General features: G+C 49.6%; 1 long non-coding RNA gene across 2 annotated transcripts in view; it reads left to right on the top strand.

Annotated features, from left to right (window-relative positions):
* Positions 1–11,815: 11,815 nt before the first annotated feature.
* Positions 11,816–22,540, top strand: part of LOC112908234 (uncharacterized) — a 53,210-nt gene continuing 42,485 nt past the window's right edge. For both annotated transcript variants that reach the window (XR_011999165.1, XR_011999166.1), the window contains exon 1: positions 11,816–12,317. This is a non-coding gene — a long non-coding RNA (uncharacterized lncRNA). The remainder of the gene's footprint in view (positions 12,318–22,540) is intronic.

The following is a 22,540-nucleotide window of genomic DNA, read 5'->3' on the forward strand; positions in this document are numbered from 1 at the left end:
ACGGCTCCCAAGCCGCGTTTGCCACCGGGCGAACCTCACAATGTGATGTTTCTGAGCTCCGAGCTCTGGGTAGCGGAGCTTGTGGGGGGGTGGTGGCCAGCCCTGCAACTGGGAAGGATCGAGCCCGCCAGGGCCTTGCCCGTGAACGGACGGGGACGCTCATCCATGTATGGTGGCGCTTGCTTATCTGACCCACTTTACGGGTTATTCACAGAAAGTTTTAGGCCAAGCCTGGATCCTTTCTTCCGACCGGTCTTACCACCCTGTGTGATTCTCCAGATGGGCTCCCCCTCTCCGGTGGTGTGCGGGGGAAACCAGTCAGGATGCCTCCCTGTTAGTGTTCTGTACGTGCCTATCCTGTGCCCCACTTTTTATGAGATCCAACTTTTTTTCCAATACTTTATTTTATTTAAATTCAATTTGCCAGAATGTAGTATAGCCCCCAGTGCTCATCCCGTCCAGGGACCCCCGTCAGTGCCCGTCATCCAGTCACCCCATCCCCCGGCCCACCTCCCCTTCCTCAGCCCTTTGTTTTTCAGAGTTAGGAGTCGCTCACAGTTTGTCTCCCTCTCTGATTTTCCCTGCTCAGTTCCCCCCCTTCCCTGATGGTCCCTTTCACTATTTCTATTCCACATATGAGTGAACCCAGATGATGGTTGTCCCTCTCCGACTGACTTATTTTCACTCAGCATCATACCCTCCAGGTCCTGGATCAACTCTGTATGTAACACTGTGATGTAAGTGGTGTCGTCTTATTTCCCAGAGGAGGGGACGGAGACTCAGAGTTCAAGATACTGGTCTACGGGCACACACACATTTCGAAGTTGAATACGAGTTCTAGGTTAACCACAGCTTTTGAGAGCTCGAGCCGTGGAGACTTCTCTCTGAGTGCCAGGAATCTGAAATGATTTCTACCAATTTTGCAAGGCAGATTTTAAACCAATCTCCTCCCCTGCCACTTTTTTTTCCAAGTAAACTATACCCCCGATGTGAGGCTCAAAGTCACAACCCAGAGATCAAGAGTTGCGTGCTCTCTGAGCCAGCCAGGGGCCCCTAGACCCGTCTCCTTTTATATAAACAACAACAAAAACCCTGAAGATCTTAACACTTGAGATGGCGAGAAAGTAAATAAAATCCAAGCTATAACATAATATGTTATTCAGGTTTTTTTTTTTTCAGGTTTGAAAAAATAAAATCAGTTGAACAAAGATGGTGACAGTGTCTTTATTGCTAGAAAACCATTCTTTTCGGGCAGATTATAAATGTAAGTAATCTATTCCGATACATTTTTTTTGCCCGATGCAGAGCAATTTCCACGTTCTTTCCAGATGATTCCTTTGTTAATATTTCCACTTAAAGCCTTGTTACCTTTGCTCTGTGTCCTACTGCACATCGTCGTTTCCATAGCAACGAGATAGCCTGAGGAGGGGTAGCAACTGGCTCTTGAGAGGATGAAAATGCAATGGAAAGTTCCACCTGAAATAACAACATGCAAATCACTTCAGCATATGATAAACAACAAAGAAAGTGATGCTTTTTTGGGGGAGACAGCTTATTTGGTTTTTGGACTGTGCTCGTTTTTCTGACAGCTTCTCTTTCTTGTGCTATCTCCCTTGCGTTATTTTTTTCTTTTTTTGAGACCAAAATAAAATCATTAAAAAACAAAAATTCAACCTGACATTGCATGTGACTCAATGGCAGATGTAGAGATTTGTGCTGCCAGAGATAGTTCTGGAGCAGAACGTTTTACGAAAGCTTTTGATTCTGAAACCAATGTGAACCTTGATGAAGCGACCTTTAGTTGCCAGGAGAGAGCTCAAGTGTGAGATGCTGCGCGGAAGTGAGACTTCCCCAGCTATTCTCTCAAGAACGTCTGCTATGACTTTTGCTCACCTCCTTCCAGAGGGTCTTTAACACACTCAAATAAATGAAAGTATTCAGTATTGAGCTACCAGGTCTTAGAGGAATATTCGATTTCCTTTTTGGAATCTTGAAAGTAGCTTTCAAAATTGGGTTCCCCTAAAATAAAATCGTTGCTGAAATGCCATCTTGAGATGGCCTGTAGAAGAGGTGACATAGATACTCATTTTATGTTATCAGAAGTGGTGGGGCTGTTTTCAGTGCCCCTCCCTCTCGCGACACGAAGCACACTGTGTGTATGTGCGGGGGTCAATGGTGTTCTTGTAAAATTGGGGGAGATGTCAGTGTCTGTCCACTCGGAGGCCCAATAAAGTCATTCTTCATGGCTGTTTGTGGCTCTTATCTGTGGGTATTGCTCTTGGATGTCTTCCCCTAGGTTTTCAGGCAAGCAAAGACCATAGGGCGCATCTTTAAGACTCTGGAAAGCTAGTGCCCAAGCACCACAATGCCTCCCTTTATGCAGGTATGTAGTGGGCTCAATTGCCTCAAGCTGCACCCTCACCTCCGCCCCTTCCCTGGGGTCATGCTGGCATGGGGGAGCCCCCGTCATGACGCCTGGCGCCTTCACTGCAAAGCTGCTCATTTATATTTTGCTCTGTCTCATGAAATAATGAAGTCAATAGCTGGAAGATCTTAAGGTGAGGTCCTCTGGCCTCCTGCTTCAGAATAATTTGTGATAACTGTTTAAAAAAAAAAAAAGGAGGGATCCCTGGGTGGCACAGTGGTTTGGCGCCTGCCTTTGGCCCAGGGCATGATCCTGGAGACCCAGGATCGAATCCCACATCGGGCTCCCGGTGCATGGAGCCTGCTTCTCCCTCTGCCTGTGTCTCTGCCTCTCTCTCTCTCTCTGTGACTATCATAAATTAAAAAAAAAAAAAATTAAAAAAAAAAAAAAAAAAGCAGTCCCAAACCCAGACCTATTGATCCATTTCTGGTGGTGAGATGTATAATCTGAATTTTGTTTTTTTTAAAGATTTTATTTATTTATTCATGATAGACACAGAGAGAGAGAGAGGCAGAGACACAGGCAGAGGGAGAAGCAGGCTCCATTCAGGGAGCTTGATGCGGGACTCGATCCCTGGACTCCAGGGTCACGCCCTGGGCCAAAGGCAGGCGCCAAACCGCTGAGCCACCCATGGATCCCCTATAATCTGAATTTTTAGAAAATATTTATTTGACAGCACAAGCGGGGGGAGGTCAGGCAGAAGGGGAGGGAGTGGTGGGCTCTCCACTGCAGGGACCCCGGATCATGACCTGAGCTGAAGGCAGACGCTTAGGGGACTGAGCCACCCAGGCGCCCCTGTAATCTGAATTTTGAGTAGATTTCCGGTTTTTACTTGTTTATTTGATGCTCAATAAAGCCCTCCTCTGAGGAAGATTCGGGGGGTGGGAGGGACTGACCCTGGTGCTTAAAAAGCTGTCAAGTCCTCTCATGCAGGAGCAGCCTCCTGGTCCCTGTGCCAACGGCCCCCGGCCCCTGAGCCTGGCCCCTTCATCTGCGTCCTCGCCAGGCCCTGAACCCTTCAGGTTACTCCTTATGTTTTCCTTAATTCTTCTGCAAAATCTGGATGAGGAATGATCCGTCTTTGCAAACTGTGTGGGATTAGGAACGTGTGCGGAAGCACAGCTGCAGAGACGGAGGTGGAGAGTTGTGTATTTTTGTCCCAATAGCTCTGCCCTCCTGGGTGACCTCGATTGCACTGGTTCTTTCTGGGGCGTGCAGGGCGGTGGGGTGGGCGTACAGTAGCTGTGGATATTCCGTGCGGGGCCTTCCACAAAAACATTTCCATTTAGTGAGAGGGGTGCTGATAGGATATGATTAGGAGGCAGCGTGGTTATCTAATAATTTGGTTCAGGGCCACATGAATCCTAGCTTGCATTTCCCGGGAAGAAATAAAATTTTGGCTGAAGGACAGTGACCCAGAAACACTGAGAGACATGTGGAGAAATCTACTTGGGTTTTTACTTATTTATTATTTAAATATTTTATGTATTTATTCATGAGAGAGAAAGAGAGGCAGAGACCCAGGCAGAGGGAGAAGCAGGTTCCATGCAGGGAGCCCGACGCGGGACTCGATTCTGGGACCCTGGGGTCAGGCCTTGGGCCCAAGGCGGCGCTACACCGCCGAGCCCCCGGCTGCCCCAGGAACGTCCTCTTAAGGGCTCTTGTTTCCTATTCCTGTTTACAAAACACACGAACATGGCTCATTTCTTCAGCTCGACAGACTCCCAGTGACTTGCTTCCAGGGAGCCGCACCCCTTCCTTCTGAGCGCCAAGGCCCATGTCCCTGAGCCCCGCAGGTCATGAGGCTGTGCCCGCCGCTAGGTTCCCGGGGTCCAGCTCTGAGATGCAGATGCCGGGTAGGAAGTTCCTGGGGGAGGCCTTGGAGAGCTGTGTCGGTAGGGTGCAGCCCCGGGGCTCGGGGAACGGGGGTGGGGGGCTGAAAGGCCAGGCGGCCACCCCACAGGTCTGCAGCGTCCCCGAGGGAGCTCAGGGGCCGGAAAGCACTGGATGGTTGTCCTATCAGAGGCAAAGGGACCCTGCTTTTACATCCCGTGTGCCCCTCCAGGGTCGGTGGTGCCCGGCGCCCGGGAGGGGATGGGACCCCGGTAAGGCCTGCGCGGCCGCTGAAGAGCCGTCGGCGGCCAGGTCTCTAGGCACTGGGGCCGGACGCGGGAACAGAGGCTGTGACACTTGCCCGAGGTCGCGCCGTCCTTGCAGGGCCCCAGGGGGATGGAGTCCACGCTCCCAGTCGTTACCGCCCCGCCCGCAGCCCACGGACCTGCCCGATTCTGGAAGAGAAGTAAATGCTTTGAAGACAGTGAAGGGGGCACAGGAAGGTGAGGTAAGCAGACTGGCCCGCTTCTGCGACCCGGGGACGTGAGACGTGATGCTGCGCATGGTGAGACCCAGGGGTCCTGATCTGGCTGAGCACGCGGCCAGCAGGCCCACCCAGAGCCCCTCCAGGGGCCTTGGGCTGCCTCCCAGCCTGCCTCGCAGCCTGGCCTGTGTGCCGAGCTGCCTGTGGGGCCCGGGGGGCTCGGGGGTTGGGGCATCTCAGACTCAGGACCCGGGGGGCTTGGCGGCCAGGGGGCCTCGGACTCAGGACCTGGGAGGCTCAGTGGCCGGGGTGCCTCGGACTCAGGATCAGGGGGCTTGGTGGCCAGGGTGCCTTGGATGCAGGTGCGGAAGGCAGAGGAGCTCGGGGGCCTGGGTGTCTCTGGGTGCCACGTGGTAGGAAGCAGCTGGGCTGGAGCGCTCCCACGGGGCTTTTTATTACGAAAGAGAAATAAAGGTATCCTCTAAGGCCTGGAATTTTAGGGGGTCAGTATTTGTCACAGAGCTTAGTCTAATGTCATGAGTACAGGGTAGAGATATGTTTGGAATCCTCCGGTCTTGGAGAACCTGGGCGCCTCAGTCGTGGGAGTGGCTCTTGATTTTGGCTCAGGTCCAGATCTGGGGGTTGAGCCCTGCTGGGGCCTCCGCACGTGGCAGGGAGTCTGTGTGAGATTCTCTTGCTCCCTCTGCCCCTCCCCCATCTTGCGTGCACTCTGTCTCGAAATAAATAGGATATTTATAAGAAATGCTTTAGTATAGGACGCCTGGGAGGCTCAGCGGTGGAGCGTCTGCCTTCGGCTCAGGGCGTGACCCCGGGGTCCTGGGATCGAGTCCCTCATCGGGCTCCCTGCATGGAGCCTGCTTCTCCCTCTAAAATAAATAAAATATCTAAAAAAAAATATGTTGGTATAAATAGCATAATGTATTATTATTATTATTGGGGGTGGTATGATGGTTAATTTTATCAGCGTGCCTGGGACGCAGGGCCAGATGTTGGTCAAGCGTTATTCTGGATGTTTCTGTGAAGGTATTTTTTGAATGAGATTATCATTGAAATATGTGGAGTTTGAGTAAAGCTGATGCGAGTGGGCCCTAGCCAATGAGTCGAATGCTTTCGTGGAGCAGAGGTCGACGTCTGGAAGCAGCAAGGAATCTGGCTGGCAGTCGGCCCCAAGCTCCTTCTGCAGCGCCCTGCATCCTGGCTCCTCAGCAGAATCCTTTGCACTCACCCTCGACTCTGCCCCGAGTCTCCAGCCCGCCAGTCTCCCCCTTCAGACTGGACTCCTCAAGCCTCCAGAATCATTAGAATGAATTTCTGTATAGACACATCCTGCTGCTTCCGTTTGGACAAGCTGGACTGATTACAAGGAGTTATTGGCACATGAAGCACCAGATGAGGAACCCCACCTTCCAGAGGGCAACCGCGCCCTCGCATATTGTCATGGAAATCTACTCCAGGAAGGCAGGTAATTGGGATAAAGACTGTTAGAGACACATACACATCTTGTTGGTGGACAGATCGTAGCCGAGATGTATGGATGGCTAAGACGTTTTATCTATCACCATTTCCCTTGTCAGAATGAGATGGGAGAGCCTGTCAAGGCCCATTGCCTTAAGGCTACAACACTCCTGGGCCTGGGCCCGTGTCCCACAGAAAACGGCACAGCCCGATCCAACCAGGGGGCTGGTGGAGCCTGCGGCAAGGGTTTCTCGTGTCTGCCCCGAGGGAACCTCGTGCGCCAAGTGTTTGCTTGTGAGCCGGTGAGCCCAAGGACAGAGGAAAGGGGTTCACCCAGCTTCCAGCGACAGGTCGAAAGAGTGTTTTTTTGGGGTGTTTATCAATGATTCAGGTGGCACAATTTGATGTAGGGTGTCTCACCGTTAATCTCCAAAGGCTTTCACTAGTTACCAAAAGAGCTGACCATTGTTGAGTGACCAGTGTGACTTACATCAATTCTTCAAGACTGGAAAGAAGGCAACAGAGAATAGTATGTGGGTGAGCATGGACAGTCCTTAAAGGGATGGATGGATGGATGGATGGATGGATGGATGGATGGATGGATAGGTGGATGGATACATGGATGGATGGATGGATACATGGATGGATGAATGGATACATGGATGGATGGATGGATGGATGGATGGATGGATGGATACATGGATGGATGGATTAGAGAAAGAGCTCGTGAGTGACTGGGGGATGGGGAGTGGAGGGTCAGAAAGAAAGAGAATCTTAAGCGGGCTCCATGCCCAGGGCAGAGCCTGACATGGGGCTTGATCTCACGATCCAAAGATATTAACCTAAGCCAAAATCAAGAGTCAGACATTCCACCGACGGAGCCACCCAGGTGCCCAGGGACCTGGATTTAAATCCTATATCTGCCACTTGCTAGTTGTGTGGCCCTGGTCAACACATTCTTCTTTTTCAATCTTCTTTCAAGTATTTCCCAGTCACTAGGGGCTGTTGGGGAGATCACACAGGCGAATGCTTGTGCCAGGCTCAGTTTGGTGCCTAAGTGAGCGTCTGGAACAAGCGTTGACGGGTATCACCATCGGCAGCGAGCAGTGCTGTGTAACGGCGGGCTGCACACAGGTGAAGGTCAATCGTTAGGCACTGTGGCAAAGGCATATCCCTTTGACGGCGTTCTTACGTGCCTTCTTAATGAAGAGAATAAACACCCAAAAAACAACCCAGGCATCCCCTGATTTGTGAAAGCGTGTGCTATGCCACTTTGCTTTTATGCAAGGCCTACATTAGGACTTGCCTTGTTTTTGTTAACAAAGAAATCCAAAGAGAATTTTCACTTCTATGAAACAAGGTGAAACACAGAAAGAACATTTGTTCTGCAGCCGCCAGTCATTAGAGAGGCCGCGACCGCGTCGGGCGTGAGCCGGATGGCCCCAACCTCCCGCCCCGGCAACCACACTCGGCCACCGCGGCTTTGAACTGTGCCTGGGGACACCTCTGCTTTATCTCCATTTGTCTTGTTCATCATAAGCAAAATGGGGCCTAAGGTATTGAAAAAACCTAAGAGATGTTATTCTTCGGGTCGGGGATGCTCAGATATTTCCGTCTAAATGAATGGTGGCTGCTGCTTCACATGATGCCGTTTCTGCTTTACTGAAGTTTTCAGAGGGACGCTCTACCTTTGGGGAGCAGGGGAAGCCTGTGGTGTCCTGTGCTGCTAAACTGTGAAGGCTTGAGTGTTTCCCCCCGAGGTGTGCGCAGAGAGCTGTAATTTAATTCTTCAGCTTACCCTGGATGGTGTTTTCTGAGCCACTGTGAGAGATGTTGCAATGAGCTCTGAGCCATGGTGCTCTGTGTTCAAGTACGTGTGGGAGGTAGTGGTGTATTTGTCAGCTGGGGCTGCCATACGGAACCCCGCAGGCTGGGTGACTCCGACGGAGGAAGCTTACCTCCTCACAGTTCTGGAAGTCGAAGAGTGGAATGCTGGCAGGTTGGCTCTTAGTGAGGTCTCTTCCCGGCTTGCAGGTGGTTTCCTTCGTGCTGCATCCTCACTGTGACCTTTCCTCTGTCTGTGAGCACTCCTGGTATCCCATCTTCTTCTTGCAGGGATGCCAGTCCTATTGGACGAGGGCCTCACCTTCATCACCTCATTTTCACCTTAATTACCTCCTTAATCCCCTGTCTCCCAATACCCCCCTAACCTTGGAGGTTAGGGCTCTAACATGTGAATATCAGGGGAACACAGTTCAGTCCAGAACAGCTGCGTCTGAAATGTCAACTACGCTTCTTTGTTATTGGACTTTATTATCCTAAAGGTGAAAGGATACATAATGACATATAAGTTTCCCAAACTTATTATCCTTTGAAATCCCATTTGGATTTTTAAGACATCTCTTATTTGGGAAAAGCCGTTCAGAATAAACTGTGGTGCTCACCAGTACTCAGGGAAAGCTGAGACAGGTAGGACTGTTGACTTTCATATTGAATAGTCTAGTTTGTTCTCGCCTATTGTTGATTTTTAAAAAATATTTATTTATTCCTGAGAGACATAGAGAGAGAGGCAGAGACACAGAGAGGGAGAGGGAGAAGCAGGTCCGTGCAGGGCGCCCGATGGGGACCGATCCCGGGACCCCAGGGTCACGCCCTGGGCTGAAGGCAGACGCTCCACCGCTGGGCCCCCCAGGGGCCCCTGTTAATGGGTCTAAATGCTGGTTTGAGAACCAGCCCAGACAGGCCGGGAGAGGACTCCTTTCCTTGCCGGGAGAGGACTCCTTTCCTTGCCGCAGCAAGCTTGCTGATCACAGCCGCGCTTCCGGGTGCTGCTCGTGCTCTTTCACAGTTTCCCTGGAAAGCTCACAGGGTACGACATCTAAATATTAATAAGTGGGACATCACTGTATTTAGAAAGTGGTTCCCCGTCTCCTGATAAAAATGGCAATACTAAAATATTATGCTTTTGGACTGACATTGCTGTAATGTGATGTGCTCATTTGTATTCATGCAGAGCTTCAAAACAAGCATCCTAGTCTGCAGATTTTTCTAATTAAATAGCCGGAAAAACCATCTACCATTATCTCATTTGAACTCTCTGTAATAGCTTATTTCCTCTTCTTCTTTCTAATGTATAAATAAAGCCTTCAGATTTTAATTTCCCGGAGCCCTTTTCTTTACTCATAAACACTACCTTTCTGGAAATTCTTTTACATTAGTTTATTTAACATAAAAATGTATTACATTATCTTTCTGATGCAACGTTAAAAGGCAAATTGCTGTGATTCTTCGTTATTAAGGAATTATTATTAATAAATATTGTGATTCGTTGCTACAAAACATTAAAGCATATAATTTTCTTCTCTGCGCTAAGCCTCATTATTTAACAAATGTGAAGCTTTGTTATTATTTGGTGATTGTATTTAGGAACAACATTCTCTCAAAGGCAGGATAGTGTTGTAGGGATGTGGCCTCCAGTATCATAGAAGCCATATATTATCTGTCAGATGCTGGAAAGGGGCCGGGGGTTTCATTTTTAAAATTTGTAAAATGAGGCTATCTTTTTTTTTTAATTTGTGTGATTGCAAAGATGATAAACCCAATTCAAAGGAGCTAGAAAAAGAAAGGAGTTTTCTCTAAATATTATTATTATTATTTCAAAGAATAATAAGTATTATCGGTTGATCGTTAACTGATTGATTAAAAATCTTTGGCACCCACGTCGGCAGGCATGCACCCAACCACACTAACACATCTAGATCTTATTCTGGATTTTATTTAACCATCTCTCTATTTTGGGTGTTTACATTGTTTTAGATTTCTACCATTATGAATAGTGTTATAATGAACTTTTACATACTTAGAGTCTCCCAAGTCCGAGATTGATTATTTTGTTAGAGAAAATTCCTAAAAGTAAAGTTAACTGGGTCGATGTGTATGTACATAACTGTTCACGCATATATTTCAAAATGGTTTTCCTGAAAAGTAACCCAACTTCCATTCCTCCCTAGAGGAGTCTACGAGAGCAGCCACTTCTCCTCACTCCTACTGGTGCTGAAAAGTAGTAGCTCATTGTTGTCTTAATTTGCATACTTTTGGTTATTAGTCATTTGTTACTGGAAAGACTAACCATTTTCTAATGTTCTCATTAGCCAGTTCCATTTTCCTGAGAATCGTCTAATTGCACAAGCCTATCTTTATATTAGACCTTACTGTTTTTCTTATAAATTTATGGCAATTCTTTACATATTAAAAATATCAATATGTAACTTACATATTAAAAATCATTTGCAAAAAAAAAATAAAAAAAATCCTTTGCCAATACATTTTCCTATTTATCATCTGGTATTTTGTTCATACCATTTTCTGGTGGACAGTTACTTAAATTGAAATGGTTTTATGTAGACAAATACAAATATCTATTAAAGATGGGTGGTGAAGATATGGGTATCTATGTATTTTTTCTAGTCGAAAATGATCCATGGATAAAACAGAAAGTCATATTTGCTCTTTAAGGATTTCTTCCATTTTTATTTCTACTTAGAAAGCCCTTCTATTTTTTTTCCTGGCATTATTTCATAAAGAGTTTGGTTGTCCTGTCTCCGTTCGCTTCCTAGAGTGGTGTCGTTGTTAAGTCTCTATTTTCCTCTATTTTCCTATTTTCTAGTTCCTGTGAACTAGACCCTTGTATTTCTGACTCCACCACGTCTGTTAGGAAAGAACCATCTCGGGGGAAGAAAGAACCATGAGAAGGACGTGAGCTGCGTCCTGAGACGGTGGGAATGAAACACCTTCAAAATTGGAAGCTCTCGGCAGAGGTTGACTTGACACAGATTTTATGCGATGGACTCAGCGAATCAATCAGAGTGTCTGCGGCCTGGTTCGGGTCCGCGCCAACTCCCCCAGCACATCCTCTCCCCGGGTTCAGGTAGCGTGTGCCCCTCGGTCACTGACGCCGCGCAGACGGAGCGACAGGCAGGCCACAGTACCCGGACGCTTCTGTAGGGTGTAGCGCGTGCCTTGTGTGGACAAAGGCTTGGGGGTTTTGGGGTTAGTCCTGACTTAAGAGGGCGAACTTCCTCGGTGACCCAGCTACCTTACCTGCACCTTATTTCCCGCAGAGCCCAGGAAATGCCTTGATTCCAGCAGATGCTCCCTGAATGCCCTGGTGATTGTAACCTCCTCTTCTGCAGGTTGCGATTCTTAGCAAATCTGTACACAACAGGAGGATTTCTGTTTATTCATTTCTTTAGAGTTCTAGGATTTTTGTTTTCCACCAAATGCTTTTTTACACACGGGGCTGAGCACAGGTATCCTGGATATTATGTTCGATCTCAACAGAATGGACAGACTATTTTTCAAAGCCTGATTTTGGATTTTTGTTTCGGCTCATGATCACCTTATTATTTTGTGTTGTATTAAGGTAGGAGGTGCCCCGGGGCTCCCCGGTGGCTGGGTCGGTCCGTTAAGGGTCAGACTTTGGCGCCACTCATCATTCCGGATCCTGCCTCTCCCTCTCCCTCTGCCCCTGCGTGAGCGCTCTCTCTCCCTGAGTGAGCACACGGTGTTGCCGTCTGCTCCCCGGACACCGGCCGCGCGGTTTCAGGCAAGCCGCTGTCCTATCCTGGGCTGTGGTTCACCCACAGGCGGGCGTGGAGCTGGGAGCAGGAGGGGGGCCTCCGGGACAGCGCGGCCTGGCCCTGCTGTCCTCGCAGGACGTGTGGGCACCTTGCAGACGGGGCGTGTGGCTGGAGGAGCCGTCGTGGGTGCGCGCGGCTGCCTCGGCCCCCGGCTCGGCAGGGGCAGGAAAACCAGCGGAGCTCACACTCTCTCCGTGGCCCGGCGGCAGCAGCCCGCGTTGCCCCGTGTGACTATTTGCAAACCAAGAACGGAAATAAGAGGCAGCCCAAGGCCTGCACAGAGCTGCAGACTGTCTCCACGCAACGCCCTGGAGCGCAGCTCCCCACTCCTCGCCTCCGTCCCCACGGCCTCCCCTGCTCTCGCCACCTCTTCCCTCCATTCTCGTGCACAGAGCACACGGCTGCCGTCTCCCTGCGGTGGACATACTCTGCGCGTCGGCCACACTGTCGCCCTTTGCAGGTGCCTTTGTCTCTGTTTATGATGCTTGGCGAGCCGTAGCCAGGAAATACAAATCCGGCTTTTCCATCTTTTTTTTTTTTTTTTAATATTACAGCTTGTACTTCATAATATCCTGCATTTAAGAAACGTGATTACTGCTAATTATCATTTAGAAAATTGTTTTTTGCTTGATTAGAGATTTTAGCTATGTGTCCTCAGATCTACTGGGTCTTCATTATGTGCAGCACTCTCTGGTCTGCACCGGCTTAAATATTAATGTATGGAAATGCAGCTTCATCTCGCCGCACCTTTTGATGTCAGAAGCATAATCAGCGTAATTGGCTTAGATTGTTTTTTCTCCTGTTTGTATTTCATATTATCTAATGTCATTAGCGAGTTGACTGCTGAGTGGGTAATCTGCATTTCAGAACTGCTCCTTGAGCACATTATTACCATCGATTTTGATTATTTTAATTTCCATTCACCGTAGGCAGGCCCTCAAGCTGTGTCGTATTATTCAAAGAGCTGCCTGCTTTCTTCACTCACCGAGCAAACCTTGCTGCCTCCCAAGACCCACCAGCATTCTCAGAAATCCTGGTGGTTTTCCTCGGTCGGGGGGAACCCTGGTTTGCGCAGCCGCCTGCAGTGCCGGAGCGGGGAGCCCGGGGCCCTTGGGGAGGCCCAGCTGGGTGGGGGCGGCTTCCCGAGCCACAGGCCCCCCTCCCCGCGGCCAAGCAGAGCCGTGTACCCCGGGGCTGGCGTGCGTCATGTGCCCTGGAGAGCGCTTGCCGGCCAGCTGGGGGTTTGCAGTCCAGCTTCCTTTTGGTCTTTGAGCAGATTCCAAAGCCGAGCGTAAGAGGAACCCTACGTCAGGGCCTGAGTTGGCTCCGGGCGGCCCGGGTCCCGCGATGACCCGGCTGGTGGCCATGAGGTTGTGTGTAGTGACTGGAACCTTGGGTGTCCGGGCAGTGGAAGAGACGCCACTGCCGGGTCCTGCTTCTGTCCTTCTGGGGGCAGGAGCACAGGGGCTGGGGGGCCACCCTGCGCCTGGCGTCAGGGGTGCGCAGCCCTCCCCTGGGATGAGCCTGGGTCGCGGCCTGTGGCATGCACCTGTTGGCCGCCAGGCGGCGAGGCTTGCGGGCGCCCCAGGTGTGGCTTCGGTCCCACACGCCCCTCCGAGGGAAACGGGAGTGCACAGGGTGTGATGAGGGCATGTGTGCGATGTGTCGACACGTGTGTGCACGTTCCAGGGTCCGGGGCAAGGCCGCCTGCCTATGACCTGAGTCAGCTGTGATCCCCTGGCTCCCTTCTCCCCCGGGCGAGCTCGATCCCCCCGCGGGGCCGGGCGCTCGGGGTCCCATCCTCTGGAAGGCGCTGCCTGGCCTGACCCGGCAGGTGGGCGCACACCCGCTTCCTTTAGGAGCCGGGGGCCCAGAGGTGGGCGGGCTCCTCCATGTGAAGTCTCCGTCCTGATGGTTAGGACGCGCCACACCAATTCCTACTGAATCTCGGTATTACAGGAACTCGTAATTATCTAAAGGGATTTTTATTTATTTATTTAAAAATTTTTATTTATTTATTCATGAGAGACACACAGAGAGAGAGAGAGGCAGAGACACAGGCAGAGGGAGAAGCAGGCTCCATGCAGGGAGCCCGACATGGGACTCGATCCCGGGACCCCGGGGTTCCGCCCTGGGCCGAAGGTGGCGCCAAACCGCTGGGCCCCCCAGGAGCCCTCTAAAGGGATTTTAAATGCTCTCAGCAGGAAGCCCGGAGAGGGACTGTGAGCCCGACGCTAGCGCCCGTCCCCGCAGGCCTGCGCTGCCCGAAGGTAGCTGGGCTTCCTCGAAGGAGCAGCTGAGGTAGACGCAGGCGGCGTGTGCGGTCCGTGTTGGGATGGGGACGGCGATCCGGACCGTCCCTGCCTGCTGCGCCCCGGGCCAGGCCTCCCGGGCTCCTGACGGGCGGCGCCCTGCTGCGGTGGGGCCAGTGTCCTCCCGCTCGATCCTGTGCTGGAGCCTGGTCTTCGCGGGACCTGGGGACGAGCCGGCTTCGCCACCAGCTTTCAGGTCAGTTACAGCATCAGGCTGGGCTCACGGGCGCCCGGGAACGTGGCCACCCGGGACGCGGTGGCGTCTTGTCCCAGCTGCCGGGGGACGTTCTAACAATGGAGCCGACATGTCGGTGGGTTTACCTGGTGACACAGGGGCAAAGGGCAGATGGGGCCGGTGGCTCCTGGACCCTTGTGTTTCACTGGCCGTTAACATTTCTAAAACGATGTTAAAGATCAACGTCCCTCCCTGCTACGTGAGGGCCTCAAGGCAGTCCGGGGGCTCAGGGTGAAGCGGGTGAAGCGTCTGCCTTTGGCTCAGGCCACGGCCTCGGGGGCCAGGGCCGAGCCCCGCTCGGTGGGCGTAACCCTGCTCGCGGCGACGCTGCTCCTCCCTCGGACCCTCATGCTCTCTCTCTTTCAAATAAATAAATCTTGGGGGGAACAAAAGGACCAAGGTGTCACCCACTAGGACACCACGTGGTGCGTGTGCACGCGTGTGTGCACGTGTGAGAGAGGATGAAAAGGGGAGAGCGAGACGTTGACAGGAAAGCGCGGTCCTTGTATCCAGTTAAAAAAACCGAGACGCTTAATATGGTGGGTTTGGTTTTTCAGTTTAGCGAAGACGGCTGGGAGCTGGCATCCAACAGCGGCCGAGCCCGCCATGTCCGAGCCCCGTCCGGGTGTCACGTTGGCCTGTGGTCACGTGTGGCCCTGCCTCAGGGGGCCCGTCCTGCCTCCCTCATCCCTTCTCGTAGGTCTGTCCCTGCTGCGGTTGCCTTGCTCCCCCAGGCTGCCGTCCGGGTCCTGGCTCGGGGCAGGAAGGCTGGGTGCCCCCAGGGTACCCCATTACCCCAGTTACCCCGGTTACCTCATTACCCTGGTTACCCCGTTACCCCAGTTACCCCATTACCACGGTTACCCCGTTACCCCAGTTACTCCCGTTACCCTGTTACCCCAGTTACCCTGTTGCCCTCGTTACCCCTGTTACCCCATTACCCCGGTTACCCCAGTTACCCTGTTACCCCGTCCAAGGGGCAGGTTTCCTTTCTGAACACCCCGGTGACCTCCGACCCGGGGAGAGTGCTCATGGGGACTGTCCATCAGGGTGGGGACCACCGGTGTTGGGCTGGCACCCCACTCACAGCCGCCCTGGGCCGTCCTGTGGCCCCACTGGCCCTGCACCCACCCCGCAGTGTTGGGTTCTCAATACTCTTCTAATCAGCCCCTGCTGTAGGAGACCAAATTAAAAAAAAAATCTTTCTTAAATTAAGATATATTATGTTATTTGCTTCTCTTCAATCTACTGGGCCTATTTCTCTGTCATAGAAATAGATTAATGGGCTGAAAATTTCACCAGAGCTTGTTTTCGCAAGCGTTTTGCTGATCTTAGTGCTTTTGTTTGGGCCAGAATTTACAGTAACTGTAGGTTTGGAATTTTTTTTCATTATTTGGATTTTAAGCTTCAGTAAAATATTTTGGAAGGACGCAAGAGCGGAGGGCGCAATCACGCGTATTTTTATGAATTTTACAAAGGAGCTTGTTTTTGACGCCCGTGAAGTCGGCTGGTTTGGCGTTTTGATAATAATGAGGTTGATGTTCCTCATTCAAAGGACTTCTGGGGAACTGTTTTATCGGTTAAACTGAAACAAAACACTTCTCTTTGAGGGATTACAATCTTGTATTCTAATTATCATGAAGCAGTGCAGCAGCTGGATCCTGGCATCTCAGTTTCTTGAGGGTTTGAATTCAAGGACTGGATAATATCTTTTGATTAATGAAAGACAAAACTGCACACATTCTTTAAGATCCTAGAAAGCTATTTCTCTTGTTCTGTCTGTAAAAAAAAAAAAAAAAAAAATGCAATATAGCCCCGGTTTTAATGAGGTACCATGATTCATTAAAGCGTTTTGGCAGTTTTGGGGTTTTTTTTTTTTTTGGTCAGAGATGGCTTTGCTGCCTGTGGAGTCTTGAGGATCTTCTACGGCGGGAAGTAGAGCCGAACCCTCAGGGGCTTCTATGCTCCTCACATGAAAACGGTGTGGTCCACACAGTCCGAGAGCTGAACACCACCAGATTCATGGCGATGCTCAGATGCTGGCTTGGCCGTCCCGATCCGGGTGGTGGAGTTCCTGGGGAGCCAGGGGCCTTTTAAGCTTATGGAAGTTCTGCACTTAAAGTGCTGGACGTGGGATCCCTGGGGGGCTCAGCGGTTTAGCCCCTGCCTTCAGCCCAGGGTATGATCCTGGGGACCTGGGATCGAGTCCCACGTCAGGCTCCCTGCATGGAGCCTGCTTCTCCCTCTGCCTGTGTCTCTGCCTCTCTCTCATAAATAAGTAAATAAATACATCTTTTTTAAAAAAATAAAGCACTGGACGTGCATGAGGGTCACCTCGGGCCCCCGGGTCTTCTCAACGGCTCTGCCCCCTTGGCAAGGGTCTTGCGCCAGACCCTGGGCCGGGCCTGCCCAGCTGTCACCAGCTGAGTCACGGCCCATCACGCGGGAGTGGGGTCACGCAGAGGGAGGTCGTAGAGATCAGAGGACGTAGAGCGGAGCGAGAGCTCTGATGAACTGTGGGGCTCTTCGTGGACCCTGTGGAAGCCAGCGTGGTCAAGGATTGGTAGGGGTCAGCCGCAAACGTGCCCGTCCTCTCCACACTCACTGGCTGGGAGGCAGCCTGTCTGCTGCCCTCCCACAGGCTCGGGTGCCAGGCTTTTCATGCAATTATGTCCCATCTGGTGATGTCACCAAAGGGGCTCCAGGACATGTGCAAACCTGAGTCTGGAGGCTTGAAGGTCATCCTTCAACCACGAGGCAGGGGCTGGACACCCTTAAGGCCTAGAGGTAAGAGAATAAGGATGGAAGCGAGTAAGCCTTCTGCCCAAACATGTCATCTGGTTGGAGGCGGAGGGGAGGAAACTCTGCCCTGATGGCATCTGAGCCCTGACAGCCTGGGAGGCATGTGGAAACCCAGGCTCTGCTCTTGGCACAAAGAGCCAGCCTACCGGGCTCCTTGGCAGGGGTGAACCCAAGCATCTGTTGGGAGGGGAGAATATATTTAAATGGAGTTAGTTTCAATATTTTAGTTTCCCGTCACTAGGGATGAGCAAACCCAGCAGCGCTCTGTGCTTCCAGATAGCCTGACTTGTTTTTCAAGCATTTTGGGATTGGCTTAAATTCTACATGTGTTTTGCCAGCTTTCCTTCTTTAATTATCAGTATTAAACCCGTGTGTATGAACTGGAATGAGAATTTCATCACCGTCTTGATGTCTACTTAACGCTTCGATTCATCCAGAAGCTGTACTGAGCAAGGGCTGCTGTACCTCGTAGAGCCTTGAAGGAGGTTTATGAAACATTTCTCTCCATATAAGATGTAGCACCAATCTCAGCCTGTCTTTCCTCACAAAGAAATTTGGATTTGGGTGATTAGGTTGGGATCTCAATCCCAAATGTGCGATGCTTGAGGCGTGGTTGGAACAACACAGAGTAAGTTCTCACTGTCTTATTTGCATTTGACTTGGAGGCAATCGTTTTGGTAAAATCCCCAAAAGGATTTTCAAGAAAGCACATGCTCTTTAGAAAACATTATTCTCTACCCCTCCGTCTCGCATACAGTTGCCACAGCCAAGGAGAAACAATTTCCGTGGCCCATCGTTTTTTTTTTTTTTTTTTCTTTTTCTTTTTCTTTCTTTTTGTCAAGTACGACACACAGATTGGTTCCAGGCAGTGGGAGATGAGCACAAAGAGAAATGGTAATTTCCAAACACTCCTTACCTTCCCATTGCCCGGTATCCCATCTGTGTCTGTCCCAGGCCGTGTGTAGTCCTGAGGACACCACAATTCTGATTTAGGGGAAAAGGCATCGTTTGTTAATGACAAAATAATGGTGTTATTTGGCTCTGGTCACAAGGTACTCTTCTACTCCGACAGTTTGTTCTGAGATAACAGCAGGGCTGGGAACTGGAACTCCAAGTGTTAGGAGCTAGGGTGGGGTGGGGCGGGATTTCACGACTGTCTCGTCAAACCCCTTGTTTTTTTCTTTTTTTTTTTATAAATTTATTTTTTATTGGTGTTCAATTTGCCAACATATAGAATAACACCCAGTGCTCATCCCATCAAGTGCCCCCCTCAGTGCCCAACACCCAGTCACCCCCACCCCCCGCCTACCTCCCTTTCTACCACCCCTTGTTCGTTTCCCAGAGTTAGGAGTCTCTCATGTTCTGTCTCCCTTTCTGATATTTCCCACTCATTTTTCTCCTTTCCCCTTTATTCCCTTTCACTATTTTTTATATTCCTCAAGTGAATGAGACCATATAATTCAAACCCCCTTGTTATCAAAGGGTCCGAAATATTAATGAACAAATATAAATCTGGGCGCACGGCAGGCATGTAATAAATGTTTTTGAATTAATGCATTAATTAATCTCAGAAACTAAGCTCTTTTTATGCTAAATTGAAGTGCACGTGTAGACAAGAAGCACAGTGGACTGTTCTGACATCCTCCTCTTCTGTCCTCTGTCTACAGACCAACCTGTGTTTCCTGGAATCGGGGTGAATTTCGTGCTCCGTGGTCAGTTAATGCAAATTCCTAACGGTAAATGTCATACTTTAACGAGGATTAGTTTGGAGGGAAATGGTTCCAAAACTCACTAGATTTTGGTCACAACTTCGTGAGCTTGTCTAAGAAGCTGCACCATTCACATTTTTATTTATTTATTTATTTATTTATTTATTTATTTATTTATTTATTATTTATTATTTTTTTTCCGTTCACATTTTTACATCGAACTTTGTGTTTTGAGATAATTACGGACATTTGCACGCTGTCATCAGAAATAATACAGACGTACCCCGCGTACCCTGGACCCAGTGGTAACGTCTTATACAACAGTGTCGTACAATATCGTAACTGGGGTATTGACGCTAACACAGTCAAGAAATAGAACATTTTTTACAGTTGATGTATAATTGACATCTAACGTCGTATTAGTCTCAGATGAACAACACAATGACTCGGTATTCATTCGCCTGCAGTGTAGACGACACCACATGCAGCCCAGCACCATGCATAGCTGTCCGATTGTCTTTTTTTCTTGTGATGAGGCTTTTTAAGATTTACTTTCTTACCGACTTTCAAACACACCACGCAGTTCCGCTGACTATTACCTGCCGTGCTGTACGTTACATCCAGGACTCATTTATTTTACAGATGGAGGTTGTTTGAACCTATCGATGCCCTTCACTCCCCACCTGTGTCAACCACCGATCTGTTCTCCGAATCTGTGAGTGAGGATTTCCGTCTTAAGATTTTTCTGCGTGAAGTCATATAGGGTTTGTCTCTGTGTGATTGACTTCACTTAGCAGAATGCCCTCCGGGTCTGTCCATGCTGTCCCTAATGGCAAGATTTATTCTCTTCTAGGCTGAAGAGGGTTCCACAGCGTGTCTACACCACATCGTTTTTATCCATGGATGGGCACTTGGGTCGGATCCGTTTCTCAACTATTACAAATAATGTCGTAATGAACATTGTGTTGTTCATCCGAGACTAATACGACGTTAGATGTCAATTATACATGCATAGATAGTGCATCTATCTTTTTGAATTAGTGTTTTTGTTTTCCTTCCATAAATATCTGAAGTGGAAGGCCTATTTTTAATTTTTAAATTTTTTCATAAGAGACAGAGAGAGAGAGGCAGAGACATAGGGCAGAAGCAGAAGCAGGCTCCATGCAGGGACTTGATCCTGGGACTCCAGGATCACACCCTGGGCCAAAGGCAGGCGCTAAACCGCTGAGCCACCCAGGGATCCCAAGTTCTTTATACATTTTGGATATTAACTCTATATCAGAGATGGGGCTTATAAATATTTTATCATTTTGTTGTTAAAATGCCTTTCCATTTTGTTGATGGTTTTCTTCACTGTGCCAAAGCTGTTTAGTTTGATGTGGTTGTACCACTTGTTTATTTTTGTTTTTATTGCTTTTGGAGTCAGATCCCCCAAATCATCAAGGGTAAGGTCACGGCTTACTGTGTATGTTTGTGTTTTGTAGAGTTTATGGTTTCAGGTCTTACTTTCAAGTCTTTAATCCCTTTGGAGTTACTTTTTATGTGTGATGTAAGACGGGGTCTAGGCACACCTGGGGGGGGGCTCAGCGGTGCAGCATCTGCCTTGGGCCCAGGGTGTGACCCCGGGGTCCCGGGATCGAGTCCCACATCGGGCTCCCTGCATGGAGCCTGCTTCTCCCTCTGCCTGGGTCTCTGCCTCTCTCTGTGTCTCTTATGAATAAATAAATAAAATCTTAAAAAAAAAAGACAGGGGTCTAGTTTCAAGATAGAGAACATTTTATCACCTCAAGGATCCCCCCAGTTGCCCCTCTCAAGCCACTCCCACTTCCTTCCTACCCTCACCCTTTCCTTAACGATGGATGACCACTAATCCGTCCTCCATTTCCATAATCTTTTCATCTCAAGAATGTTATAAGAATGGAATCCTATAGAATTGAATATCTTGGGATTGGCTTTTTTTCATTCAGCATAATTCTGCAGAGACTCATGCAGGCTGCTGCATGTATCAGGACTATATCCCGGGGGCGCCCGGGTGGCTCAGTCAGTTGAGCGTCTGTCTAACTTTTGATTTTGGCTCAGGTCATGGTCCTGGGGCATGAGATCCAGCCCCGTGTCGGGCTCCACACTTAGCAGGGGCTCCTCTCCCTCTGCCCCTGCCCCTGCCCCTGCCCCTGCCCCTCACTCTCACACACTCTCAGTAATAAACAAACAAATCTTTTAAATAAATAAATAAATCTTTAGAAAGTCGTCCTTTCCTTTTTTTACTAGTAAGCAATACTCCATATTGTGGATACAAGACAGTTTTAACGATATCTGGGCGTCTAAATTTTGGTTTATCCTCGCATCTATTTCTTTAATGAGTTTCTTTCTTGAGATTTATTTTTCACTTGTTTCAAGCATGTTTATAATTACCTATTGAAGCATTTCATGATGGCTGCTTTAAAATCCTTGTCAGGTCAAACATCTGTCATCTCAGTGTTGGTATCTGTTGGTCTTTTTTTTTTTTTTTTTTTTTTAAGGTTTTCTTTCTTTAAGTAATCTCTATACCCAACATGGGGCTTGAGCTCACCAACCCGGGACCAAGAGCTGCACGCTCTTCTGATGGAGCCAGCCAGGTGCCCCCTGGGGATGGTCTTTTTTTCATTGAGTTTGAAATCTTCCTGATTCTTGGTATGAGGATTCTTGATTAAAACCTGGACATCCTGGATATTGTGTCATCAGATTCTGAGTCTTATTTAACCCTTCTGCTTTAGCTGGTTTCCTCTGTCACCACTCCAGCAGGGGGAGAGGAGGAAGCGACCCGTTCTTAGCGTTCTTAGCTCGTAGATGTCCTGGTTCCCCACTGTGCCTCTTGGACACTCAGGGCTCCCCATGTAACAGGGAGCTCAGCCGTCCTGCCTTCACCAATGACCTGCCTGGCCGGTAGGGTAGAGGCGCTGCCTTGTTACCCCCACCCCACGGTCTCCACTGACCGCGCGAGAGGGAAAGTGGTCTTCTTACTGCTAATGACAGTGGCAGCGGTGGATGTCCGGCTCTCAGCTAGGGCCCCTGTGCCATCATCTAGCAGGGAGGGAGGGAGGCCTCATTACTGCTGGGTGGGGGTGGCAGTGGTCTCTCTGGGTGTGAGGAGGGACTCGTCACCATTCAGCGGGGATGAATGTCCTGGCTTCCTGCTTTGCACCTCGTGACGCCCTTCAAAGCCTAGGCCTACATTAGCCTTTATCAGTGCAGGTAGGGGGAGGGCCATACATTTTTCTCTGGTGTTTTGTCGGATTACTGTCTAAAAGTTCTCTGTCCTACTAGGGCTACTCCTTTCCTGGCCCTTTTTCTAAAGAGAGGAGGCTTTGATGTTGTTTTTGGCCTGCATTGTTGGTCCTTCTGGGTGGCTAGCGCCTTCTAGCCCGAGATATAAGAGGCCAAAAGACAACCCAGGGGGGATTCCCAGGTGGCTCAGCAGTTTAGCACCTGCCTTCGGCCCAGGAGTGATCCTGGAGTCCTGGGATCGAGTCCCATGTTGGGCTCCCTGCATGGAGCCTATTTCTCCCTCTGCCTCTCTCTCTCTCTCTCATGAATAATTAGATAAAATCTTAAAAAAAAAAAAAAAGAACATGATTCTTTCTTTAAA

The sequence above is a fragment of the Vulpes vulpes genome, unplaced genomic scaffold, assembly GCF_048418805.1.
Source record: "Vulpes vulpes isolate BD-2025 unplaced genomic scaffold, VulVul3 u000000652, whole genome shotgun sequence".
NCBI classification, from domain to species: Eukaryota; Metazoa; Chordata; class Mammalia; order Carnivora; family Canidae; genus Vulpes; species Vulpes vulpes.